Source organism: Rhinolophus sinicus, linkage group LG10 (assembly GCF_036562045.2).
Source record: "Rhinolophus sinicus isolate RSC01 linkage group LG10, ASM3656204v1, whole genome shotgun sequence".
Lineage (NCBI taxonomy): Eukaryota > Metazoa > Chordata > Mammalia > Chiroptera > Rhinolophidae > Rhinolophus > Rhinolophus sinicus.
The window spans coordinates 58,295,241-58,319,402 of record NC_133759.1 but is presented as its reverse complement, the minus strand read 5'-3'; the positions used below and the strand labels follow the sequence as shown (position 1 = coordinate 58,319,402).

At 41.0% G+C, this 24,162-nt stretch overlaps 1 long non-coding RNA gene across 2 annotated transcripts in view; it reads right to left on the bottom strand.

Annotated features, from left to right (window-relative positions):
* The window catches only part of LOC109461181 (uncharacterized), a 362,773-nt gene that overhangs the window by 96,378 nt on the left and 242,233 nt on the right, over nt 1-24,162 (bottom strand). For both annotated transcript variants that reach the window (XR_012489737.1, XR_012489736.1), the window contains exon 3: nt 18,483-18,718. This is a non-coding gene — a long non-coding RNA (uncharacterized LOC109461181). The remainder of the gene's footprint in view (nt 1-18,482; nt 18,719-24,162) is intronic.

Below are 24,162 nucleotides of genomic sequence, written 5' to 3'. Positions count from 1 at the left end.
TGAATGTTGGCTAATGTCATTTGCAAGACTGACAGGTGTTCTTTGTAGGTGGATCTCTTAAGTCATTCATTCATTCATTCATCCATTCATTCAAGAACACATGTCAGGAATCCTCATACAAAAGCACTTCATATAAATGCTTCTTTATGCATTTTGCTGCCCTAAAAACACAGTGTCCTAAAGGTACAGTGTCACCTCTTTCTGTTCTGAAGGAGGGTATCCCTGATGAGGTAGAGTCTAGGAGGCAGGTGTTGGGAAGCAAATCCTGAACCTAGGAAGTCCCATAGTCCCTCTGCCTATGGGGTGAGGTCAGGGCAAACTAAACATCTGCCACCATCGTCCATAGGGTACTGTCTTTCCTCCATGGCTATTGTCTGCCACCATGCACTGTGCTGGGTCCTAAAGAAGGGGTGATAAACTAACAGGCACGATCTCTGCCCTCATGGAGGCTCTACATAAGAGAAGGGAGTCCCCCGTTCCTTACCGTGCAGAGGCTTGGAGTGAGGGAGTATATTTGGTAAATATAGAAAAGAGAGAGAGAAAATGGCACGTTTAAAGAACTAAAAGAAAGTAAATATGGCTGAAACATAAAAGGCAAGAGGGAATGTGGAGAGAAATGAGATTGGAGGCGTAGCTCTGGGTCTAACACACAGGGCCTCCAAAGCCATGATAAGGGCAGGTTGAGGATGTTGGAGACCCACTGATAGGTTTTGAGCTAGAGGACACATGATCAGATTTGGGTTTTAGAAAGTTACTCTGACTTCTCGGTGGGGTAAAACGTGTGTGGAGTGGGGTAGGAGAGGGATATTTATGTTTTCTTATTTCTAATGCCACAATGATTATTCCCTTCTCTGGTGGTGAACCTAAGGGCAGTGGGATAGGAAAGCAGGCGAATGTAATGTCAAACACGGCCATCATTTACTGGGCATTCGACTTCTCAGGTATGATACTAGATAGAGATGTTGCACGTGATTTTTGGGATAGACAGGTTTCGAAGATGGCACCAATCGTCCCCACCTCTGGGTAGTCATACCCCTGTGCAATCCTTTTCCCTTGAGTGTGGGTTGGATCTGGTTACTTCCTTCTAGCAAATAGAATACCGACAAGTAATGTGATTTCACTTCCATGATGACTTCTGTCTTGCCATTGCTCTCTCACTTGCTCTGATGAAGCTCCCTACGGAGAGACTCACATAGCAAGGAACGGAGGGCTGGCTCCATGATCAGCCAACGACAACTGAAGGCCTCTATCCAACCACCTATGGGAACTGCAGCCTGCCACCAACCACTGAGTGAGCTTGGAAGCAGATCCAGCCCCGGCTGGGAGGTCTACGGCTCCCACTGCCACCTTGATTATAGCCTGTGAGAGACCCTCAAACAGAGGACTCCATTAAGCTCTGTCTGGCTACCTGACCCTAAAACACTGAGATAAGAAATGTGTGTTGTTTTAAGCCGCTCAGTTTTGGGCTAATTTATTACATAGTGGCATAGAACAAAGACACTGTTATACTCGTATGATGTCACAGAAGGCAAGAGAGGACACAGCATTGAGAAGCAGGAGTGACAAGCATTGTCTAATGTGGCAGGGAGATCAAAGATAACCAAGGATGACAAGAGAAAAGAAAGCATGGAATCTGACAAGGAAGCAGGGTGAGTAAGCTTGGGTGTGGTGGGGTAGAAAGGGCAGGTATCAAAGCTCCCAGAGGTGTATATGTAGACCTATATGATGCAACCAAATTTAAATTCCAATTACTGCTGCAGGTGGGAAGTATGACCTTTTGAGGATGAAGAATGCAATCTGTTTTTACTTTCTATTTCTCATTTGAGTTTTGGTTGTAATCTTATGATCCTGGGCTTCTAAAAACTCTCTTAAAGGCATGTATTAATGAATTCAGCACCTGGCTTTGCAGTGCTGATCCAAATTCTTCCTTCCCTTTCTCTGGATTTTGTTCCCAGTGATGCACTCTCTATGCCCTTAAAGTGCGTCTTTTCCACGCATTATCTGTTGTCTTTGGAGCAGACTTGGGAACAGAATGAAAATCCAATACATGGTGACCTGGGCGTGTGAAGTCAGAGTCTGGGTAAAATCAAGTTCAAGTTCTTCCCTTGCTTGAGTTTTTTACCTAGGAAAGACTCATAGATTACCACATGATACTCTGTATACTTCCCCTCTCTCCCTCTTAAACGTTTCCCATTCAGCACAGAGGAGAGGAAATATCAGAGTTTGGAGTTACCACTTAATTGCTGTGTGGCTTTGAGGAAATGACTTAACCTTTCTGAGCCTCAGTTTCCTCTACTGCAAAATGTAGGTAGTAATACTTGAGGTTGTTAATATATATAAGGCACTGAGCAAGGGCTTGGCATGAACCCTTTTCTGAATCTCTCCCCTCCCCCCTTTTTTTATTATGGTTGCCATTTCTTTTTTTTTTCTTTTTTAAAAAACTTTTATTTTTTTAAATTTTTCTAGGACCCATAGGCTCCAAGTCAAGCACTTGTTTCAATCTAGTTGTGGAGGGTGCAGCTCACAGTGGCCAATGTGGAGATCGAACCCGCAACCTTGTTGTTAAGAGCTCGTGCTCTAACCAACTGAGCCATTTGGCCGCCCCTCTGAACCCCTTGATGTGATAAACAGCTAACCTTCTCAAGTTTTCTTACCTACATGGCAAACCCAAAACCACTCTAGAGGCTGCCAGGCCAGCTGCCTGAGACATGTCATAAACAGCCTGGGGAGGCAATTTGCTTTCAAAGAGAAACAGGTAGAGGGAGTGAAAACAAGACAGCCAGCAGCAGGCCCAGCCCTGAGCCAGGACAATTTGGCACTTGGCAGCAGCAACTGCTGGAGGTGCACCGCCCAGAGAGTGTGTCTCTGCAGGACCTCACAAGCTCAGGGCCGTCCTGAAACACTACGCTCATGGGGAAGATCCGTCAGGGTTGTTCCATGGCACCTGTACCAGCCTATTCCAAACCCACACTTGCCTGAAATTATTTTGCTCTGATTTTTTTCATGCTACCAAGGCCCACATCTCCTGTCAACAGTATTTGTTTTCTCTCTTTAATTCTCTCTCGAGGTGGGTAAAACAGTTGCAAGGGCTGCCTGAGAAAAGTATACAGGACTCTTACCAGCCGTTGCCAGCATTTCACCGCACTGAAACTTAGAAAGTGACTTGGTGCTAGTTGATGGCATATGGGTTACAGCACAGGATCTTTGCTATGATGCCTATTCCTGTGTTTCTGTTCCGGAAGACAATTTTTGGAACATAGACCCTAGCCTCCTACCTTGGATGGTGATGTGGCTGGCTCCCTGTCACTGTTGAGCTCACAGGTAACTGATCACTTTCTTAGAGAGGCTCACCGTGATGATCCTCTTGAAGCAGCCCCTTTGTCTCCATCCCCTGCATAGTTACTTGCTATCTCAATAACCCGTTAAATTGTCTTCTAGCACTGTGTGACATTATTCTGTTTACCTGTATTCATAACAATAAGTTTTCTGTGCTCCCCACTAAAATATAGCTCAGTGTGGGCAGGAATTTCATCCAACCCACTTGTCTATATTTTTATCCCCCTATGGTGAAGGGATGACTATTATCACACCCATCTTACAGATGAGGAGACTGAGGCTCAAATAAATCAGATAGGGTTCCCAAGGTGATAGAACTAGTTAGTGGAAGAACAAGAATTCAAATCAGGGAATATAACTGTGCTGTCCAATTTAGCAGCTGCAAGCCACAGGTGGCTACTGAGCAGTTGAATTGTGGCTCGTCCAAACTGAAATGTACTTCAAGTATGAAATACATACTGGATTTGAAGACTTAGTACAGAAAAATAAAAGAATATTAAAATATCCCATTAATAATTTTATATTGATTATATGATGATATAAGTTTTTGATATATTGGATTAAATAAAATAGAATATTATGATTAATTTCACTTGTTTTCTTTTTAGTTCTTAAAATGTGGCTACTAGAAGATTTAAAATTATACATGTGACTTGAGTTGTATTTCCATATAGACTGCATTGGTCTATATTTTTAATCACTTCACCTAGTAAGACCTGAAATGTTAGTAGACCTGACATAACATCACTGTGCTAATCATAACAATAAAATGCAGAGTCATCCAATTTAAAATTCCCTCTTCTGGTTTCTATAGTTCATTAGTTAACATAAAAAGAAAAAAAAACAGTTACCCTTTAATTTACCCACGTACAGTAGGTACCACTCTGTGCAGACCACTGTGCAAGTTGCTTTTTGATGCAGTTAGAACGTGCATTAATCAAGAAGTGGCAGAAACCCAATCTGAACTACGAAAGGAGTAAAAGAAGTTGACGAGTTGGAAGAATCTTGGGTAGCTCACATATATGAAGAAAGAACTGACTGAACAATGTCAGAGATGGGACTCAAAATCTACTCTCTCCCTCTCTTGGTTCTACCTCTTTTTGAGTGTTGGCTCTATTTCCTCAATCAGCTTCCTCTCCTGTCCAGAGGCAGGTTTGATGGTGGCTTTCAGGCTCATTTCTTCCCAGTTTCATCACCAGAGTCACATGGGTGCCTCTGTATCAATTCCAAACAGGACCCTCCTTGGCTTCAGTTGACCATATGGGGATCTTGGGGGCCAATCACAGGTGGGGGATTGACTGAGCTGGGTCACACGCTCATCATGTAAACAGGTAGGTGGTTAAACTGATTGGCCACCCCCATTAGAAGCAAAAGCTGGGAGGGAATGTTTCCCAAATAAAGGGGATTTTTTTTTTATGACGGGAGGCATGCTGAGCAGACAGAATGGCAAATTCAGTGTCTTTCTGGATGTCGTTGTCTTCTCTATGGAAATGAATTTGAGAAATTATAAAAAATCCCTGTAAAAGTAAAGATGAAGAAGCTGGTAATGAAGCTCTAAGATATTAGAAAAATTTAACAGGAAAGTAAAAGGAGAATAGAAGTCTTTTTGCGGGTGGCAATATATAAGCAGACTCAGACACTGTCCCCTTTACAGAGCCTGCCTTTGTCCATTATGACCATCTGTGGTCAAGACAGCAACCTTGAGTGCGGAGATACTGGAATCATTAATGTCCTCGACTTCTTATCACCATTGGAATATTGCTGCTCATTTGTTGAGTACTAACAGTGCGGAACATAGAATGAAAAACAGTTCTGGTCTACTAGACAAACAGTCTCATCTAGGTAATATGTTCTGTTGAATGACATGCCCCTGAAAAATCCCTTTAGAAAGAGACTGAAAACTCTCCCACTTACAGTCAAAATGTCTCCCATGTTCTTCGAAAACAGATTCACTGATTCCTGCGCACACACACACACACACACACACACACACACACACACACACACACAATGTGCTCCCTCTTCATTTGGGGTTTAAAACCCTGGTCTTTTCAGCTTTATGATATTGTTATCTTACCACCAGCTCCAATACCCAAAACATATCCTTCCTTTGTCACTTAGGCATGGGAGTCACGTTTGGACACATTTCATTAAAATTGAGAAAATTGGGCTTCGGGACTTGAAGCGTAAGTAGAGTTGAATATGCAGGCACTAAAGAGAAGCGCGAATAAGTCATAAGGCTGTCCCTCCATGCCCAGAAAGCCCCGGGGGGGTCTTGAAATATTTACATATTTATATTCGCTTCATAGATATTTTTAAATGTGCTCACATTCATTATTCACTCTTTCCTTTATTTTTGGAAACATGTACTATGAGTTTACCCTCTTGTTTTCTTTCTGACTACTCAGTTTCACAAAGAGGTGAAATTCTAACTTTTCAGCTCAGATAGAGGGGTCTTGTCTAAACTATAGGAACAAAACAAGCTGCTCTTTGCTATGCATGCCTGAAGCATTATGAAAATAAGTCAGGTTTCTTGGCTGGGAAGACCTGGCTTGGGGGAAAGGGTTGGGGAGAGGGGTTGTCTTAAGTGGCAATTCAGGCCTGGAGTACATTGTACATAATCATATTCTTAGGAAACCTCTGAGCTTGTGTTTCCACTACGTCACCTTCCCTGTGCTTTGTGGAGGCCAAAGACAGGTGGGCACAAGAGACAGCCTTTATATAAGTAAGTTCAAATACATTTCCTTGAGAGGTGTGGTTTGGTCAGACAAAACTTGTGAGTTTTGTCTGTACCGGTCCTCATTACACAGTCTTTCTGATTTGGGGCAAACTGATGCTTTACACAAATCATTAAAAATCGGTTCTCTAATGTATGCAGCCTCTTTGAAATGAAGACAGTTTAAAATGTGAGGGATGGGGGTTGGGGGACATGTTTTCCTCCCTGGATGCTTTCATGTTTAATTAAATCTGTAAATTAAACATTTTCACCCTTCTCATTTTAAATCCCAGCCAACTAGTGTCTTGCCTTTCTGGCACAAGAGGCAAATCTACATGTCTAGCTTTGCAGGTAATGGTGACTCATTGTTGTAACCGAATGGGAGGGAAGAAAACACACACAAAAAAGCTCTCCTTCTTACTGCAGAACACAGAATGTCATTTCAGGAACAGTCAGTAATTTCTAGTTAAACACTGCCAGTTTTATCTTAAAGGGACCATTACGTGCTTTGCTTTTGTTCATTTACGAGTTTTATACCTAAGGTTATTTCAGAGCATAGAAAAGGAATGAAGCTGATCATCCATACACAGAGCTGTGTATCCCCTTGTAATGATTTGCCTGTGTAAAATGATGGCTGTGAAGTTAATGGTTATAAGATTTAAGTACCCGCTTCACAATAGTTCTTGAACTGCTCAGTTTAATTTCAGGCATTGAAAGGAACCAGAGCTTTTAGCAATAAAACTCTCAGTTATATGCTCTGTTCTAATTCAGATATCTTTCCTATTCTATGAGATGTAAGAGAAGTTCTCTTATCCTAAGATGTGTTCCACAATTTTGCCTTGATGTTTTCTTTGGGTACCTGGAAAACAATGTGCATGTCTTTGTCCAGAACTGAAAGAAGAAATAATTTGGTATTAAGGGATGAAGACTTTCTCCCCAATAATCAAGCACTGACTTAAGTGAATTAGTAATCAGTCACTTCCTAGTATAGGCTGAGCAGTTCAGGATTCAGCGTATGCTGTCATGTTCGCATGCCGTGGCCTCTGGACATGCTTTCCCGTCTGCCTACAACTCACTCCTCACTCCTGTATCTCTGGATAGATCCTACTCATCATTTCTCAGTTTAATATCACTTCCCTGACATGGCCTGGCTAATTTTAGTGCTCACGGCATCCTATGATTTTTCTTGTGGAAAGAATAATAATTCATTAATCAGGGTAAGTATTTATAGTCTTCATTGGGACAGGCACTGTAAGGTAGGGGTAGCTACAAGGCCTAGCACTGTGTCTGACACATAGTAGGTCCTCTATAAATATTTTGTTGAAGGAATCAGTTATTCATTCACTAGCATTCCATATAACCTTAGACAGAGGGTCTCAAGCTTAGCAATAACTAGGAAATGGATCCAAGCTAGAATCCAGTTACATTTTAGAGGTCAAATTGTCCATCCTCTGCCTCACAATCTGGTCTTGTGATTATTCAAAACTTCCAACCCTTAATGCAGGCTTTGACAAGCTCTGCCAACAGTATCATTTCTATCCAACATTGTTTCCAATGGGCTCTAAAAGCCATCAGTATGTATGGTTGTCTATGATAGCCAGCCTTCAAGATGGCCCTCAATAATCCTCTCTTCCTTTTATTTACTAGTTTGTGTATTTGCCTCCACATCGAGTCGGTGCTGGCCTATACTCACTTTGGAGGCTAGAGTGTGACTCTGAGGCTAAGTCATAAAAGGCATTGCAGCTCCTGCCTTAGTCTCTTGGACAACTTTCTTTAGTCAAATCTGGCCACCATGCTGGAGGATGCACCAGCAGCCCTACAGAAAGGCCACATGGAAGTGGACTGAGGTCTCTGCCAGCACCATCTGGTAGCCACATGGATGAGCCACCCAGGAAGTGGATCCTCCAGCCTGAAATTATTGAAAAACGAAGCTCAGGGTTTCATTGACCCAGGCGGAAGCTGAAATACAATAGAGGAGCATTCAGATGCTTCATACCTTGTCAGCATCCTGTTCAAAAGTTAGCCAAGAAAGTTATTTTTGGTCATCAAATGTTGGTTGAAAAATCATACTTTGAATACTCATTGCAACGAGAGTAACAAAAAATGCCTTATTCCCTCTCTATTTATTTAAAATCAGCTCTTGGATTAATTTCTAGTTTCAGAAACCTCAATCCAATCAGCAGGCCTGTTTTCATATTTCTCACAATTATTTTCTAATGCTCAGGATACTTCAGTCAAAAGCAGCCATATTAATGGTAAATAGGCTCTAAAATTTCCCTTCTAGACATATTCTAGTTCTCCAAACTTCAACCACCTGATATGTAGTCCAGGCAGAGCCATGGGCAGAGGAATAAACTTTACCTTCATGGAAAACAACACAAAGCACCTATTCCATTAAAAATGATGGAAAATGGATGACATCTACTCTCGGCATGAAAAATACTAAGTGTTGTGTTGTCACCTCACACCCTGCACATTTTGTCCCATTTCGTATCACCGAGCACTTCCATCCTCTTTTTCATTTTCATTTTTTTTCACCAAGTATTTTGTCTTTCTTGTCATTAAGGTTTGCCTTGGCAGGGAATATCTGCTACCCTGGTTCCTCGTAGACCCCACATTATACCCAAAGCTTAAGGGTCGGAAGTCATATGACTTATCTTTTTTATAATCTTATCTTTATTTTCTTATAAAAATAATATATGTTCATTATAAAGACATATACTGAATGATTCAGAAATATATAAATCAGAAAAGAAACTCCTTCTGTCCCTTAAGGTTAATAGTTTTGGGTCCGTATCTTTCAAAGGTTTTATGTTTATTTTTTCCATTTGTAAGCAAGTATCTATGTATGAAAAAAATGTTTTATATAAATGGACTCATTTAATAAATAATATAAGTAATATTAAAAAAATCTCAGTGATATATTATGGACATATTTAGATAATAGGGGTGACTAACATGTATTGCGTTATTTAGGTGCCAGACTCCATGCTCAGCTCTTTACATGAATTATCTCTCAGAATTCTCAAAACAACACCATGAAACAAATGCTATTCATGTACCCATTTTATAGATGGGGAAATTGAGACTTAGAGAATGTAAGTGCCTTGCCTGCGACCACACAGCTAAGAGGAGGTGACCTCAGATATAATCTTCTGAGTTGTGCTTTAGAGTCTACACTCTTAGCAACAACCCATGCCAATGTTCACAAATCCAGCTCTCCTTCTTTATAATGGTACATGGCATTAATTCCCTCCAAACTTGCCTCCTTCTTTCACTGGCTGTCTGCTCTAGACCTTGACTAGTTTCCCTTTCTTCTCATGTACCCCACCTCCAACTACCATACCCTTGGACTACCTTCCCAATCTTGTCACAGCCCTGCTTTATTTGTGGACTCTGAATAGCACTTCCTTTCTCTCCAGGTATATTTGACCCTGATAATCTGGTTCTATACTAGTTTTGACAACGATGGGGGTAGGTAGGGGCTTAATACATTTTAGAGGTACTATTGGTGAGGTCTACAAATTCTATTATCTTAGAAATAGGCATATTTAAAGAATAATGTTTCCTTTTTTTCTCCCTCCTGCTCTAATTTTGATTCTGCTCATTCCCAACTGGGTTCATGGTCTCTTTCTGAACTTTCACTAACAGTGTCTTGGGTGTGTCCATGCAGCTCTTAAATCCTTCTCTTAAGAAAGAAAAAGAAGAAAAGCATCATTGTATATGAACTGGAGGGGGAATAGTGGGGGAATGAGGGCACAAGAGGTAAACCGCCTGGGCTTGGTTTAAGGACTGGGAAGCCAGGGTAACGACCTGTTGCTGTCCTAAATCTGTACCGTGTCATGATCACTGGGCACTCCCAGGCTCACACCAGTCATTACGCTTGTGAGAGCATGCTGTCTGAGAAGGAAACCTAACCCCTCTGAGGGGAGGCAGCGTTATAGGCCTCACTGTTGGCATGGAGAAGAGTGCAGTTTTCCTCTTGTGGGAAGCAACAGACCATCAAAGAAGCATCAAGACTATGGAAATGGTGGCTTCACAACTAGCTTGGTGGCAGAGGGCCCCAGGCTCTTTACACAGCATCCTCTCTCTCTTTATAAGTAGCAGTTGGGCTGTGGGCTGTGAACCATCACATCTCAGATGCAACTCTGGGAGTTACAAAACAGTCTTTGTAAAGTAGCAAAAGTAGCATTCTTCTCACAGCATGCAGAGTTGACTAGTTTTCACTGTAGCCATCAAGGTAAGGGTGTTCGTCAGGAAGAGGTGATGCACGGGTAGCTTAATAGACATGACATTGAATGTTAACTGTTGTGGACCAGGAATGACTCTGGCTGGCTAGAGTAATTTGTGTAGAAGGATTCTGTGGTCATTTCCAGGCTCAAACGGGAAGAACACCATGACTAACTAGTAACATCTGCAGTGGGTGTGGGAAAGAGCATGGTGGCACGTGTGTCATGCATTTTTTGAGGAGTAATAAAAGACTGGGGTGCAAGCTCAGCTCTGCACTTCCTACCTGCAAGTGACATCTTGTGCAATTGACTTCATTTTCAGAGCCTCAGTTTTCTCATATATGCATTGAGAATTTTATATCTTGGGTTTTTTTTGGTGGGGGTGATAGTAAAGCTCTTATCAAGGTATCTGGAACATTAGAACTTCTCAATAAATGGAAATCGATGTGGATCCGGATCAAAATGGCGGCGTGAGGTGAGCCTCTGTAAAGCTCTCCTGGAATTTACCACTAATCGAACAACAATAACTCCACAAAGGACTCCCTGCACAGCAGACAGGCAAGACGAAGAGGCCCATTACTGAATTCACCTACAGGTGGGAGAATTGCGAGCAGGGGAGGAGGAGGAAAGGGAGAAGTGTGGAGATGGAGCCCTGCGGAAGCAGGACGCAGACCCAGCTCAGTGCTCCGAGCTCCTGCATCCCGGAACTACCGCAGCGGCGGGAGAGGGAAGAACTCGGACTGCTAGGGCTCCGCTTATGGCCCACAGGGCTGAGGGGGCAGCATATAACACAGCTGAACCCAACGCTCACGGCACAGACCTCGGAGAAAAGACTGAGGGAAGAAGGCTGAAAACGGTGGTTTAAGCCCGCACTGCCGAGCAGAGAACGGAGCCTTAGGCACTGAGACTAGCCGCCCCCTCCCTACCCTCCCACAGCTCGCCCCACCCCAACCTGTCCGGTGCTAGAAGTGGAATAGTAGCAGTGTCAGATCAAAAGAACAGAATATTTGCTGTTCTGAGCACTGTGGACCGCAGACACAAATTCGCAGACCAACTAGTTCCGGCAAAGTGGAGGGAGCTGTGGAAGCAGGACCGTCTGTGGTGGTGGACGCCGCCATTGCTCTAGGCCACCTCTCACAACTCACCCCACCCCTGACCCCAACTATCTGGGCGGATCCCTGCAGGAGTAAACAGAACTGCTGAAACATATGGGCTCTGAATCTGGAGCTGGAAGAACTTTGGAACATCTAAAGCTCTCCGAATACCCACACAGACACTATGCCCTGTGACCTAGGCGGACTATTAACAGAGGAGAAGCGCGTCTCCCAGGGAATCCCCCCATTGTGTGAGAAGCTGGAATAGTGCAGAGAAAACATAGCACTACCATGTGAGAGAGAAACAAAGGCTGCAGTAAGAGAGAAAATAAAACATTCTACCAACAAGTACCGGAAAACAAAAGAAAGACCTCTTTCTATCAACCTCTTCCAGAAGCCACTCCTGTAGATATCTAGGAAGAGAAATAATAAATCAGTAATTGCCATGAATAACCAAGGCAACAAGACAGCTCAGAAAGAAAGTGAAAAGTCTCCAGAAAAGGAACTTAAAGATATGGAAATATGTGACTTAAATGACAGAGAATTCAAGATTGCAGTTCTGAAAAAACTCAATGAGATGCAAGAAAACACAGAAAGGCAGTTTAATGAACTCAGAAACACAATCAAAGAACAACATGAGCATTTTACAAAAGAGATTGAAATTTTAAAAAAGAACCAAATAGAATTTCTGGAGATTAAGAACTCAGTAGAAGAAATTAAGAATGAACTAACCAGCTTAGGTAGTAGAGTTGACCAGATGGAGGAAAAAATCAGTGACATCGAAGATAGAAACCTGGAAATGAAAGAGACGGAAGAAGAAAGAGACTTGAGACTTAAAAGAAATGAAAAAACTACAAGAACTTTCTAACTCCATCAGAAAGAGCAATATAAGAATAATGGGCATACCAGAAGGAGAAGAAAGAGAGAAGCGAACAGAGAATATATTCAAACAAATTGTTTACGAGAACTTCCCAAACTTGTGGAAAGAACTGGATCCTCGAATCCAAGAAGCAAATAGAACACCTAATTACCTCAATCCCAACAGGCCTTCTCCAAGGCACATTGTATTGAAGCTGTCTAAAATCAACAACAAAGAAAGAATCCTCAAGGCAGCCAGGGAAAAGAAGACAGTATCCTACAAAGGAAAGCCCATTAGATTATCATCAGATTTTTCACAGAAACTCTACAAGCCAGGGAGGAGTGGAACCAAATATTCAAACTATTGAAAGAGAGAAATTATGAGCCAAGAATAATATATCCAGCAAAGATATCCTTTAGATATGAAGGAGGAATAAAGACCTTTCCAGACATACAGAAGCTGAGGGAATTTTCTAATACACGACCTGCACTACAAGAAATACTAAAGGAGGCTATTCGACCACCATCAACAGGGAGAATTTGTGCAACCAAAACACAAAAGGGGAGAGTAAAGGCCTGAACCGAATATGGGAATGGAGAAAGTAAGCGTGATGAAGAAAATGGAATAATCTAAATATCAAACTTTCTTTTACATAAACTTAAGGGTAACCACTCAAAAAAACTCCAGAACTGAAATATATACTGTAATAAAAGAAGAAACAGAGGGAAACATCATAGAATACCACCACACAGAAATAATAGACAACAACAAAAAGGCAAAGAAACAATGGAGACACAGCCTTACCAGAAAACTAAAGATAGAATGACAGGAAATCCTCACATATCAATAATCACCCTAAATGTAAATGGACTGAACTCCGCCAATAAAAAGGCACAAAGTAGAAGATTGGATAAAAATACTAAACCCAACCGTATGCTGTCTCCAAGAGACACATCTCAGCTACAAGGACAAACATAGACTCAAAGTGAAAGGGTGGAAATTGACACTCCAAGCAAATGGTATCCAGAAAAATCAGGTGTAGGTATACTGATATCAGATGAAACAGACTTCAGGGTGAAAAAAATAACAAGAGACAAAGATGGGCATTTCATAATGATAAATGGGACTATACAACAAGAAGACATAACAGTCATCAATATTTATGCCCCCAATCAGGGAGCACCGAACAGAACTAAACAGAACAGAAATAAAGGGAGAAATTGACCAAAACACAATTATACTAGGGGACTTAAATACATCATTGACAGCTATGGATAGATCATCCAAACAGAAAATAAATAACAAAATAGCAGCCCTAAATGACACATTAGAGGAAATGGACATAATTGACATATATAGAGCACTTCATCCTAAAACATCAGACTATACATTCTTTTCTAGTGTACATGGAACATTCTCAAGGATAGACCATATATTGGGACACAAAATCAGCCTCAGCAAATTTAAGAAGATTGAAATCATACCAAGCATATTCTCTGATCACGAGGCTTTGAAACTGGATATGAACTGCAAAAAGAAAGCAGGATAAAACACAAATACATGGAGATTAAACAACATACTTTTAAAGAATGACTGGGTAAAAGAAGAAATTAGAGAAAATATCAAAAGATACATAGAAACAAATGACAATGAAAATGCGTCCTACCAAAATTTTTGGGATGCAGCGAAAGCAGTTTTAAGAGGGAAATTTATATCATTACAGGCCTATCTCAAGAAACAAGAAAAATCCCAAATAAATAACCTCATGTTACACCTTAAAGAACTAGAAAAAGAAGAACAAGTAAAACCCAAGGTCAGCAGAAGAAAGGAAATAACAAAAATTAGAGCAGAACTAAATGAAATAGAGAACAAAAAGACAATAGAAAAAATTAATGTGACAAAGAGCTGGTTCTTTGAAAAGATTAACAAAATTGACAAACCCTTGGCTAGACTTACTAAGATAAAAAGAGAGAAGACACTGATTAACAAAATCAGAAACGTAAAAGGGGAAGTTATCACGGACACCACAGAAATACAAAGGATCATCCAAGAATACTATGAAGGACTATATGCCACCAAATTCAACAACCTAGAAGAAATGGACAAGTTCTTAGAAACATATAGCCTCCCAGGCTGAACCATGAAGAACTGGAAAATCTAAACAGACCGATCACCAGTAACGAAATTGAATCAGTCATCCAAAACCTTCCCAAAAGCAAAAGTCCGGGACCAGATGGCTTCACTAGTGAATTCTACCAAACCTTCAAAGAGGATCTAATACCAATCCTGCTCAAACTCTTCCAAAAAATTGAAGAAGAGACAGTACTCCCTAACTCATTTTATGAGGCCAACATTACCCTGATACCAAAACCTGGTAAGGACAGCACAAAAAAGAAAACTACAGACCAATATCTCTGATGAATACAGATGCAAAAATCCTAAACAAAATTCTAGCAAATCGAATACAACAATGCATTAAAAAGATTATTCATCACAACCAAGTGGGGTTCATCCCCGGGGCACAAGGATGGTTCAACATCCACAAATCCATCAATGTGATACATCACATAAACAAAATAAAGGACAAAAATCATATGATTATATCAATTGATGCAGAAAAAGCATTTGACAAGATACAACATCCATTTATGATTAAAACACTTAATAAAATAGGTATAGAAGGAAAATACCTTAACATAATAAAGGCCATATATGACAAGCCCTCAGCTAATCTCATAATTAATGGTGAAAAACTGAAGCCCTTTGCTCTACGTTCAGGAACACGACAGGGCTGTCCCCTATCACCTCTGCTTTTCAACATAGTGTTGGAAGTCCTTGCCAGAGCAATCAGGCAAGAGAAATAAATAAAAGGCATCCAAATTGGGAATGAAGAAGTTAAATATCGCTCTTTGCAGATGACATGATGTTATGTATAGAAAACCCTACAGACTCCACCGAAAAGCTATTAGAAACAATCAACGAATACAGTAAAGTTGCCGGCTACAAAATCAACGTACAAAAGTCCATTGCATTCCTATATACTAACAATGAAATCTCAGAAAAAGAAATACAAAAAAACAATTCCTTTTGCAATTGCAGCAAAAAGAATAAAATACCTAGGAATAAACTTAACCAAGGATGTGAAGGACCTATATGCTGAAAACTATAAGACATTTTTGAAAGAAATTGAAGAAGACACAAAGAAATGGAAAGACATTCCGTGCTCATGGATTGGAAGAATCAACATAGTTAAAATGGCCATATTACCCAAAGCAATATACAGATTTAATGCAATCCCCATCAAAATCCCAATGGCATTTTTTAAAGAAATAGAACAAAAATCATCAGATTTGTTTGGAACCACAAAAGACCCCAAATAGCCAAAGCAATCTTAAGAAAAAAGAACAATACTGGAGGTATCACACTCCCTGACTTTAGCTTGTACTACAGGGCTACAATAATCAAAACAGCATGGTATTGGCAGAAACACAGACACATAGACCAATGGAATAGAATTGAGAACACAGAAATAAAACCACATAAATATGGACAGATAATTTTTGACAAAGAAGCTAAAAACATACAATGGAGGAAACACAGCCTCTTCAATAAATGATGCTGAGAGAATTGGATAGCCACGTGCAAAAGAATGAAACTGGACTGCTATCTGTCACCATGTACCAAAATTAATTCAAAATGGATCAAAGACTTAAGCATAAGACCTGACACAATAAACTGCATAGAAGAAAACATAGGTACTAAACTTATGGACCTTGGGTTCAAAGAGCATTTTATGAATTTGACTCCAAAGGCAATGGAAGTAAAAGCTAAAATAAACGAATGGGACTATATGAAACTTAAAAGCTTCTGCACAGCAAAAGAAACCATCGACAAAATAAAGAGGCAACCAACTGAATGGGAGAAGATTTTTGCAAACAGTGCCTCCGATAAGGGGCTAATATCCAAATATACAAGGAACTCATGCAACTCAACAACAAAAAAACAAACAGCCCAATTGAAAAATGGGCCGAAGACCTGAAGAGACATTTCTCCAAAGAGGACATACAAATGGCAAATAGACATATGAAAAAATGCTCAACATCACTAATCATCGGATAAATGCAAATAAAAACCACAATGAGATATCACCTCACCCCAGTCAGAATGGCTGTCATCAACAAGACAAATAGTAACAAGTGTTGGAGAGGCTGTGGAGAAAAAGAAACCTTCATACACTGTTGGTGGGAATGCAGACTGGTGCAGCCAGTATGGAAGGCAGTGTGGAGGTTCCTCAAGAAATTACGAATAGAATTACCATATGACCCAGCAATCCCTCTCCTGGGTATCTACCCAAAAAATCTGAAAACATTTATACATAAAGACACATGTGCTTCAATGTTCATTGCAGCTTTGTCTACAGTGGCCAAGACATGGAAACAACCAAAATGTCCTTCGATAGATGAATGGATAAAGAAGTTGTGGTATATATACACAATTGAATACAATTCGGCAGTAAGAAAAGATGATATAGGAACATTTGTGACAACGTGGATGGATCTTGAGATTGTAATGCTGAGCGAAATAAGTCAGACAGAAAAAGCAGAGAACCATATGATTTCACTGATATGTGGTATATAAACCAAAAACAGCAAAAGAACAAGACAAACAAATGAGAAACAAAAACTCATAGACACAGACAATAGTTTAGTGGTTACCAGAGGGTAAGAGTGGTGGGGGGTGGGAGATGAGGGTAAGGGGGATCAAATATATGGTGATGGAAGGAGAACTGACTCTGGGTGGTAAACACACAATGGGATTTATATATGATGTAATACAGAATTGTACACCTGAAATCTGTTTACAGAAGTGTACACCTGAAATTTCACTAACAATTGTCACCCCAATAAATTTTAAAAAATAAATAAATAAATAAATAAATAAATAAATAAATAATAAATAAATGGAAACTACCCAGCCATATCACTGCAGTTGTGGCACCACAGAAATACCGCTGGGGCCAAGGAAACAGCAAGGATGTGTAATGATCCTCTTGTTAGATTTAACAGTGGTTTTGAAGATGCTTTCTCCCTCTGTCTTTTCTTTTGATGCTAATTGGTTCTACTGCTGTGACGATGCCTTGAGTTTTCAGACGTGTCCTGTAGTAACTGGGGCTAGACTCCAAACTACCACCTATTTTCTTCATTATAAAACCTGATATGCAATAACATGGCTCTCATACCCTAAGGCCCACAATACGATGCTCCACTTAGATGTTTTATTTGTGTGCCCTTGGGCATATTATTTAATGGCTCTGGGACTCAGTGTTTTCAATATTAAATGGGAATAATACTTACTTGACAGGATTGTCAATAACTTCCATTCAGATAATCTTTGTGAAAGAGTTACAGAGGCACTGTTATCTTAAAGTTTTATTAATATTTCGTAATTATTCTGTTTATTCATATAGAGCTTCTGATTTTATTTGGAATAGAGGAAAAATTGAAAACAAATGGCAAAATGACTTGAATAACAATGGGAGGAGTTTCTATTTTTTAAGGTCCATTTAGCGCTATGCTAGGAACTAGATAGTGCCCTCCTCATTTAAGGGAAGGGTTGCCAGGTGAAATATAGGATGCCCAATTACATTTTAAGTTTATGTGGGGACAGAGTCTCAGAGAGCAGTTTCCAGGCTCTCTGCCTTGCGTGGGGAGGTGCTGGGTCGGGTGGTGAATGACCATCAACTGGGATTGGTTGGCCATCAGCTGTAACCGGTTAGCCAATTGGCTACTGATGTAACTGTGGGGCTGCGTTGATTGGTTGGTTGGTTGGCAGGCAGAGAGGTGAATGGCGGCCTTTGGATCCTGCGGCTACTACTGCGTGTGTCTCCGCCGGCGCCAGAGAGAATATAGTGGTATGACTCCCCTACCTATGGCTTCGTGGATGTTCCTTTTTGGCCTCACCATATCCTGCATTCTTATGTGGGGAGCAGGACCAGAGGCCCCCGCAGGCCGCCCTGCATGACAGTTTAATTTCAGGTAAATAATATTTTTAGCATAAATACATTCCAAATATTGCATGGTCTATACTTATAATAAAAAAAATTATTTGTCATTTATCTGAAAATCACACAACTGGGCATCATTTTTTTTAACTAAACAATAACTGAGAATTGCTGAAATTATTAAGAGTTAATTCATATAAACCACCGAGAAGAGTGATGGAACTGTGTTCACATAGTAAGTGCTTACCAAGTGTTAGCAATTAGAGAAACAATGCTGTACCAAGGTTACAGGGGCAAGCTCTGGAGCCACACTTTCTGCACCAAATCCCAGCTGGGCCACCTGTTAGTTGAGTGGCCTTGGGCGAGATACTTCACCTTGATGCTTCAGTCTCCTCATTCATAAAATGAGAACGGCAGCCTCTTCCTCATGGAACTCTTGTGAGAGTCACTGCGTTAATACATGTGAAGGTTTTAGGTTGGTACCTAAAGCAGAGACAGTAGTCAAAAAATGGCAGCTATTATGATGTTATTGTCACTGCTGTACTCATCTATCAGTCTATCTGACCCTGATATTTGAGTATTACTGCTTGTTGTAATGAAGGTAATGCATATCTGCTATCCACCAGGAAAGTTTCCAGCAGCTAGGCAAGTGCCTCATCTCCATTGTGCAGAGGATGTATCTAAGACCAGAGAGGTTGCTAATTTGCCTAAGGTCACACAGCCGGAGCTGAAGTTCTGACTTACTCTAAAACAAAATCTCTTTCCACTCCTAAAGTAGCTGAGATCTGTGATGTATACAGTAAAGATGACTAGGAATTATCATAGTTACACCATGTGTTAAATGTATGAGCACTCTATCAATTCTAAAGAACATTATAAGAATATTACAGTAATGTTATAGTTCATTATTTATATTTATTTTAAAAATCTAAATAGACCTAATCATATTATCTCCGTTTTTCTTCATATCTTCTGAGGTGGGCAGATCAGGTATGATTACCACCACTAGGTAGAGGAGGGAACTCAGAATCCTGAAAGGTGACACGACTTGCTCAGAATCACCCAGCAGAATAAGCAATAGTGGGTATGACTATCATCCTTGGTTTCAAAGCCCATGTTTGTTTCCTGACCTGTGGCATTCCCCTCATTATAAACACATTCCTCCATTACAGCTTCTAGCATGGTCTGCTTTGGTTTTTATTAAATTAAGTGTGGTGTCCACATCCAAAGACAACTCGGCTGTTCTGTCCTACGAAAATTCTCCGTGCATTGGATTTTTCTTTCCAGTTTATCTTTAAGATAATAAAAACAAGTACTTCACAAATCCAGGGGAGAAATGAGCAAAACAAACTTTGCTGTTATTTTTGAGCTATAAGCAGAGCAAGCAAGCACCATAATTGCTAGCAAATGTTCTGTAGCCTATATTATCTCATCATGCTAATTATAAAGCAAAGGCCACTTCACCTAAGATTTTCTTTAGGACTCACAGGTATAATTCCTACCATGTTATTACAGCATTTTCAATTTTCAATTATACTCCAAATGGTTATTTGGCAGTTGAACGTATTCTGTGCATTTCTTTTTGGATTCTTGAAACTATTGCCCATGCTGTATGTCTCTAGACCACCATTAATACACAGTATGCTCATCCTTGGATTTCTTTCCTCTTAAAAAAAACAATACAGATGTTTATGGAAAATGCTGGATTTAGAGACTTTAAAAGGAAAGCGCTTTGAAAGACCAGGCAGGAGTCCAGCTGACCTAAGGCCGAAGTTTCTATCAAAGCTGCTGAGCCACGTGGAAGGAATTGCCCATTGGTGGATGCCATGGGATAGGCCCTGCCCTCTGAACTATCTTCCTGGGGGCAGATGGGTGACAGGAGTTGGGATCAGGGCAGCACAAGTTACTCTACCCATTCTCAAAAAGACTTGCTAATCACAGGCAAGAAAATTTGTAACAGGATCAGGAAGTAACAAAGTATTAAAATTTGTAGATTAAGACCCATTTTTATTTAAAAAAATCTATGCAGAGACAATGAGAGAGAAAAAATACTGGAAGAATATTTATATAAATGGAAATGTGGTCATTTCTGGATGGTTGGTCAAAATTATTTCACTTATAAGTAACAGAACCTCAGCTGAAAGTAGTTTAAGTAAAAAATAAATAAATAAAAGAAGCATGTAGGGTCATATCACTTTTTGGCCCATATATAGAGGTTATAGTTTCAGGCACCACTGCGGATCTCAAACTGCCATTGGGGATCTCTCACTACCCTTCCTTCTTCCTCTTCGTCCAGAAAGCTAGAATCTGCTTTCTTTTCTATTTTTTACCATCCAAAGCTTCAAGTATATTAATCATATGTCTCATAAGTCCCAGGAGAAAAGAGCCTCCTTCAGTAACAGCAGCAAAGCCCCAGAGGAGGTTCCGCACGTCCCCTGGCTCAGGCCTGCAGAGGGTCAGCTCCATGCAAACCGCATAGATTGAGCAGAATTACTGTGCAGGCGGGACAGTTGGTTCCCAAAGGGAGGAATGCAGCGAGATGAAAATTACCCGTCCTTGACGCTGTGATTTTCATCTGCTTTTTGTGATTCTTTTCGAAATAATTTTTAATACACCTATATTATTTTATAAGATTGAAAAGTTTAAAATTTTATTTTGAAACATACTGTGATGTAGAGGAAAGGAATTAAGAGAGCCTAAGCACCCAGGAGACCTTATACTTCTAATATCCCTAGTTGCCTTCCAAGTAAATGGACATTAGTAAATAGCCAGTTTGTCCACAAGAGCCTGTTACACTGGCCACAGTTAGTGGGGCCAGAGATAACCACCCTAGCCTAACAAGAGAAATAGCATCGTCCTATCTGCATTAACTAATTTAATTCTCACAAAATCCATTTAAGGGAGGTACTATTCATACCCACCTGTAACAGATGAGGAAACTGAGGCACACAAAAGTGAATCAATGTGCCCAAAGTAAATGTAAAACTTGATCTTCATATCCAAACAGAGTGTCTGTCTAGGGTATGTTAGAACAACATCCTGAGAGAAGCACCCAGATGTAGAGGGAACAGCCTAAGTAAAAGGTGAAAGTAGTAAGAATGGGAGAGAGAAACCTCCTCAGAGACAACATCCAAATACCCAGCCCTCAGAGCGTCCATTATCCTGAGGGACAAGGGGCTATTATTCGAGCTCTTCATGAGCTGTTATCCTGTCCAGCTGGCTTCCCCGGGTCTTTTGATAATAATGCTCCATCGCCTGACACATTGTTCCTCTTCCTAAGCCTGACTCACAGGTGTGACAAAGGACACATATAATCCTATACACACCTGGCCAGTCCAATTAACCTCCATCAAGTCAGAGAAAGCTAGTGAGCTTATTAATTTCTTTTTCCCTCACTCTCCTGAAGTTCTCTGCTTGACTGTCTCTTTTGACACAGATTTCATTTTGCCTGGTATTGTCAGGAGTGGTCAGTGTTTCTTTCCCCTATAAGAGTGCAGCTGGAGGGCAGGGGCTGTGCTTTACCCATTTCTGTAGGAGCACACTTCTCAGCACGTGTCAGGCGCCCAGTTACCACTTGTGCAATAAGCTTGAGGCTTGTCCTGGTTCCCAGATAACGCTCTGCTGAATGACAGAGCCCTCTGCTGTGATGTCCATGTCCCAAAGGCCTGTCCCTCTCTTCTCCTGACCCTCATCTTGTCAGAGAGTGAAGAATCCACCTTCTCTTACCATCCCAGGCTAAGTGTACTCCTGACACAGACCCTCCAATGTCGTCCTCAGCGGCCAGGCTTGGCTGAGCCCTGTGGCTGTACCACTGGGTACAGAGAATGTCAGTCCAGAAGAGGACCTTGGGGATGCCTGGAGCAGCTGGACTGCAGCCACCAGTGAGATCAGATGTTGTAGACCCAGGAAACTTCCTTCCCACAAGAAGTGGGCCCTGGCGACACTGTGCCCCATTTCTTTATATTCCTGCACTTTGGGACTGGGACACAAGGCCTTTGAAGAGCAGGTTGACATTTAGCTTTTAGGTACTGGTTTTAATTTGTGAAGCCACTTGAGATCTTAGTGAAAGATGTTGAAGAACGGGACGAGACCACTTGGATGTCTGCCTGGAGACAGAACTCGATGAGTGTCTTCCAAAGGTTTCTCAGAAATCTAGAAACGTGGGATCATCATTTGATACTGAACAAATATCCCCTGATGCTTTTTGAAGCTATATCCTTAAGAACAAGGAAACTGACAGGAAAACATACCAAATTTCCATCTAACAAATTCCAGCAGTAGCATACCTTGTCAACCTTTTCTAGTTGTGCTCCACCCCTCACTCATGATGCTCCAAGGCCCTTTCAAGCCCTCAAATATTACAGTCTTGTTCCCATCTCAGGGCCTTTGCACTTGCTGTTTCCTCCTGAAATGCCCTTCTTTCTGTTCCAATGAATCAAGAAGGTATCAGTTCATATTTCACCTCCTCAAAGACACCATTCTGGATCACTCAGCCTAAAGTAATTCTCTCCTAGCTAAAGTAATGCCCTCATAACCCTTACCACCATCTACAATTATTTTCTCTATTGCTTTGTTGATATTGTCTTACTTTGCTAGAATGTAAGTTCCATAAGAATGGGATCCTTGAATCTCTATGTCTTTGTCTATCTCTATATGACTGTGGATGTAGCCTGTCATTACATCGTAGGACACAGTTAGTAAGCCATCCTCTGTTCCCTTGGGTGTAGGAAAGATGACTTTTCTCTTTCACAGACAAACCAAGTTAGAAGCTGATGCTACGTTTGGATCTTTAGAAGGCTCTGTGATGTAGCATCCCATAAGTTATGATTTTCCAAGGCTATTTCTGCTGAGTCTTGAGATTTATATGTTTGGCATTTGGTGGCATGTGCAGGAATTCCCTTTGGAGTTTTACCCACTGTAGCATAGCGTTGGTTCTGTGTATCCAGCTCAATGATAGCTTCTTGGGACTCATCGAACTGCTTGAATGTCTTGGGTGTTGTTTTCCAAATTCTGTTTCTCAAGTACTACTTCTACCAGGCATAAATGGGTGTCCTGCATGAAAAATCGAAGGTAGAGGAGGCACCTGTGCAGCAGATATTGTAATTCCCATCCACCTTCCCTCAGCATCACAGCAGTGCTCTGTCACAAGCACCTGTTAATCTTTGTCTGAGGTCATTCTCTGGATGCTATGCAGGGCAGACGGGAAGTGCTAGGGAGTTAGGGGCACTTCTTAAGCAGCCCTCAATTTATGACCGGTGAGATGGTGGACAATATCCAGCTTCATCACTCCTGAGATGGGACTCCTCTGAGACGTGTTCTTCCCATTGGTCCCCAGCACGTTGGAGTCCCAGTTGCCCACAGAGGTAAATCTGCTCATTAATGTACCTGGACTGGCTTCCTTCCCTTTCCAACCTCACTTCCTGTTTCTGTTCTTGGCGCTTTCTATAAATTCACCTCTCAAATAAAAGTGCTTGCACTTAAATCCTTATCTCAGAGTTTGTATCTGGTGCCATCTAATCCAAGAAAGCATTCTATGGCAAAACATGGGCAAATAAACTTAGGAACTGAACAAAGTTAAATAGTTATGTTTTTTTCCCCCTTGTAGGACCTCTCGGCTTCTCTAATGTGCTAATGTCTATTGTGAATTTCTAAGACAAGGATTGTTGCAGCATTTCCTTTATTTATTTGGCCAGGGAGATTGAGGCATTGGTGCCCCTTTACATGAGGAAGTGTGTGAAATCAGTAAGCCTTAGAACAACACACTTTAGGAATCACTTATTCCACTCCTCTTCCCTCACTCCTCATGGTAGGGGAAGCGCTATGGCTGAGACCTGGCATGTTAAAACTTTTCCTTAGCAACAGTTCTGTGGGCTGAAAGGTGAAGAAGTGGTATAAATGCAACAGCACTCCCCTCACAGCCATTCACA